The following is a 4,888-nucleotide window of genomic DNA, read 5'->3' as shown; positions in this document are numbered from 1 at the left end:
ATATTACTAATAGAATAGTGTCAAGATTAATAAAATATCTCCCAGTAAGCCGTAAAGCTCACCATTTTGAACAGTTTATCTTAAAATTTCGCAATTTAATAATCTCCTTATCCGCTTATCCTGATGGGTATTCCGCTATTATTACTATACTATTTCCGGTATTATATAAACCGCTTATTCTAGTGGGTATTCCATACCATCACACACCCCGGTATTAGTTGCACCTAAACCCCCCCCCAGCCTTAATTCCTAGCTGCGCCCCTGACCGGGACTAGATACTGTGATTACAGAGACACTACTGATGCACAAATTGTGCGAGGCACAAGACATCCTTCACCATGATAATACGAGCTCTCACACATCAGCCCAAATAACTGAATAATTAATGATTTCTTTTCGTTTCCGTCCGTGAAGAATAAACAACGTGGCCAACGATTTTCGACGCCAGTTGATGTTGTTGATGCGCTCAAAATGCGTGTTTAGGAGATACCTCAATCGGAGTGGAGAAACTGCTGTAAAAATTGGTTCAAACGTATGCAAAATTGTACCGACCATCGAGGAATTTTTTTAAAAACATTAAGAATGATAAATATTTATTTTTATTTATTATTCCAGATATATAAATAGCAACACCCGTGTGCGACTAGCAGTCAAAGTCGTGCGGAATGCGTCGAAGCCGGAGAGTTACATTTTTAGCGTTCCTTTTTTGTCCCTCGTAGTCCTCAAATTTCCACAGGTGAGGATGATACCTCCGTAGCATATCTGGATACAGCCATCGTCCAGAAAGCGGATGATCCGGGCTCGAATCCATGACTCGGCAAATGTTTTTTCCTCTGTGGAATTTTTCGCACAATAGGGTAGTTTCCTATTATTTTTTTATTGCCTAAATCGAAAGATTAATACTCCTGGAGTATGTATTTCACGCACTTAGATTTTCGAATGACCTTATCTATTTTTCGCTATTAAACGAAAAGTGAAAAATTTCAAGCGCGCTAAAACGCGACGGCTAAGTAGGAATGATGGGAAAAGTCCATGTGACGTATTTCTGGTTCCAGAAACGAACGGTTTGTGAGGTGACCTTGGGGCGAGGCTTGAGCGCTGATACGACGCAGGCTGCTAGCAGGTTGCTGAGTACCCTGCTAGCAGGTAGCGCTTGGCTTAAACAAGGATTATTATTTCCCTATCAAACGAAGGAAACTTTCCGACCATAGGCAGTTTTAATAGGTGATTATTAAGAGATGTTTCCCTGAGCTCTGTGCCTCGTGCATGCATTGGTAACCTCAGACGATGTAAAACTCCTATCTACTCGTATAGAAACTAGGTCCCTGTGACCTCGCGTGGAGTGGAATCCCATGGGCGCCAATCTGGCCTTTTTCAAATGAGGTTTAAATTGACCATTGCCATTCGTCTAAACTGTGATTTCTAAAACCAAATAATTAGTATATAATGAATACACAAATGGTGCGTAAGGAATCGCAATCAATGCATTTCGTTTTCTTTGATGAAGGAAACTACCCTATTTATGCATTGCGGGTGACTCCGTAACGTTATCACCGTGGCTAGTCCGGGAATACTTAAATCAGTGCAGAAAGCCACTCTCATTCTCACTGTGTCGTTCCTGCAATCCATCTGAATTGTAATCGAGAGTGCAGCAACTCTTCCGAGGCATGGAGGCCTATCATATTTGCAATCATCGGCCTTATCCCCTCGACCTCTGTTCGATTAATCGCTCCTGGCCTTCGATTGCCTTTCAGACGTATTCGGCTCATAGCATCGCAAGCATAGATTTCTATAAACAGCCCTGACTTTTGCCAGTATACCCAAGGAATTCGGATCACTCCGCCGTCAGCGACTCCAGCGTCGACTTTAGCAAATCTACTTTATGGCACGATGGGCGACAACGTATCTAGCGGAAGAATAAATAATCCTCTTTTTAAATATTCCTCCATCGGGCTATCAGATAAATGTTTTATCAATAATAACTTGAGGAAAGCGCATTATGATATCAAAGTATATAAATAACTACTTTTGAAACATCAAGACTCACTGAAAAAATTCATCCGATTCGGGCGTAATTTAGTATAAGTTCGACGACTTAAAAAAAAATTTAATTGCATTTTACAGATTTATGTTAATGCGTACGATGCGTTTCTGCTCACAGAGCCATCATATGGTTAAAGAGCTTGTCTTGCTTCGGCCTTCCACCAGATGATTGCTCGGTGAGCTGAAACACATCGTACGCATTAAAATAATTGTGGAAGTATATAGTTATATTTTAAGACAAAAAAAGAGACACACTGAAAGTTTTCAGATATTTCTTTGGAATCACTTACTATCTACTATATTTTTAGCATCACTTTTTATAAGTTTAAATACTTTTTACTAGTAGTTATTTATTCAATTGAATTACAGAGATGGATAGATGAATTCCCAATTTGTTTTAAAAATCTTTACGATTGTTATTAAGTAGTTGATGTATATTTCTAGAGAAAAGCTCTAGCTCTACACAAGCGTTAATAATGATAATTTCTATTTAAAGAATGAAAGTAAAACGTACTTTTAAAAGTAAAGCACACTCTATAATTGTATAATGCTGTACAGGGTGAATTTAGAAATCGAATTCGCACAAAAGTGACCTTTCATCGTGAAGTTTCACTTGATTTGAATCGTTGATTGAGAGATGACCGTTCGTCTACATTAGTCATCCGTCTCATTTGCCTCAAGCTGCGTCCGGGATTTCTTCATTCTTTGACATGAAGGTCAGGTGTCTTGTCATCATGTTCTTTATAATGTTTTTCTCCTGTTGTCTCCTTTTGCCACACGGGATACAGAAGAGACTCAATAACTTTGTGTAAGTCGACCTCTTTTTTCCTCTTGGCTGAGAGTCGACTTTTGGACAGTTGGTTCAGTTGATGGTGGGCTCTGCGTCCATTTGGAACCTTTACGAAAAGTAATGTGTTATTAACGTTAAATTAAATACGGCAAATGATATTCTCATAGTTTGTATGATTGAATATTTCAGATATAAATCTAGTGAGAATTTATATTGCAAACAAATGTTATGATTGAGTGATAATGTCCCTATTTTTTTAGTTTCCCACTCAAATTAGTATCGAACCAAATAGAATACCCGATTAGTAATTAAATACATAAAACCAGCGCTCATTCTGGCGGGTAACTTGTATCAAATCACACATGGCATACTATGAAGAGAGATGAATCTTTCAGGGTAGTAATAAATTCCTTTGCTACTTAAAAAAATATATTTGAGGACGTATGTAACAATTCAACTAGAATACTATGTTATAGAGAGTCGTACTGTAAAGAGCTAAGTAGCAGATACAATTGGCGATACAGTTTCATTAGGATAGAAATTTCAACTCGATGTACTCTACTTATTTTTTCTGCAAGGTAATAAAATTGGTGAGTGGAGGCGGAAATTCATACTTAGCAACTGCTCACAGTTCAATGGAAGTGCAAAGAAATGGACATGGGAAAAACACGAAAATATAAAAAAATTGAATGTATCATATTAACCTACTTCACCCCGCGTTTTACCTTTATAAGCTATTATTTTAATATTTTTCATGAAGTTAATACAAGTCATGGGAACTGAAATCGTTCTCTTGATTCAGCGATACATAGGTAATGATGATTTTGCGCGACTTTACAATGAGATACAGCTTCTTTAAATTACGTCTCACCTCATGAGAATTTTCAAAGTCTACAACTGATGAATTCGGTGAATTTGTCTGGACGATTAATATGATTAAATGCTCATGCTAATGTTTATATTACGGATGTTTACATTCCTATATTTACATGGAGATAAGTATTGTTGTTGTTATTCTTTTTTTGGAAATTCAATAGTATTAAATGGTGATCGCCGCGAGAGTTATATCTTCTTATTTACTGACCATCAGTCACAGCAAGTTGGTGACAAGGGTTTAAAAAAATATAGTGAATACAGTGAAGTTAAGAATAAAATCAGTAAAACGACGTCAACGCTAATTTACGTAAATTTTAACCGGATATAAGGGACTCAAAACAGCCTCAAGAATTTCTTTCAGCTCTGACTTCCGTCATCAAGAATCAGCAGACCGCACTAGCTCTGCAGATAATCCCATTTGAAGTCTACGACACAAAAACTGAAAAGTTTTCTTCGTATACGGAAGGCTTCAATAATTACTGCGATCTCAAGAACGTCAGCGATGATATAAAAAAGGCTCAACTCCTGCGTTCATCGATCGGAAAAGATCAGTACAATAATCTTGCCGCATTTCTTGGACCAGATGATCCTATCAAAGGAAACGATTTCTCAACCCTCAAGGTCCATTTCAAGAAAATGTGGTCATCATCGGTCTAAACCGTCATCTCTCAGCACAATTTCTCAGCATCACTCAACAGCCGCATTAATTAATATCGGATTTTGTCGCATCGCTGAAGGATAAATTGAAAGTGTGATTTCTACGCTACTTGTCCAACTACTACCTGTAAAAAGAAGTTCTCAATAGCTGATATATTCCTCCATACTCAGTTTATCAGAGGCCTGAAGGACAGCTGGATACGCAAATCGATACTGCAAGAGACAAACCTCTAGGCATTCTACGTAATTCTGACGAAAGCCACAGCAGTGGAAGCATCTTGATTCGAGTCGGAACAGTTGAGTAAACCACCAGAGAAGACACCGCATCAAGCCGCAGATACAAATAAGATTTATCGTCGTCAAGAAGGAAAACGTTGCAGTCGCTGGAGTTCGAATCTCAAGATAATCGCCATTAGTCCAGCTCTCATCCGCGTCATTCTTCTAAGTCCCGCAATTCTAGATGGCATGTGGACTATCAGTCATTAGGTCTCGGTGGCATTTGCCTCAAATGTGGTCGCTCAA

General features: G+C 38.3%; 1 long non-coding RNA gene across 1 annotated transcript; it reads right to left on the bottom strand.

The window, feature by feature from the left end:
- Positions 1-2,557: 2,557 nt before the first annotated feature.
- Positions 2,558-3,786, bottom strand: LOC124164230. Its single transcript, XR_006865988.1, has 2 exons — positions 3,705-3,786; positions 2,558-2,939 (listed from the first exon to the last, which is right to left on the bottom strand). It is a non-coding gene; the product is annotated as an uncharacterized LOC124164230 (long non-coding RNA).
- Positions 3,787-4,888: the final 1,102 nt, after the last annotated feature.

Source organism: Ischnura elegans, chromosome 8 (genome assembly GCF_921293095.1).
Source record: "Ischnura elegans chromosome 8, ioIscEleg1.1, whole genome shotgun sequence".
Classification (NCBI taxonomy): domain Eukaryota; kingdom Metazoa; phylum Arthropoda; class Insecta; order Odonata; family Coenagrionidae; genus Ischnura; species Ischnura elegans.
Note: the sequence above shows the minus strand (reverse complement) of the source record. Positions and strands in the feature narration are given on the sequence as shown.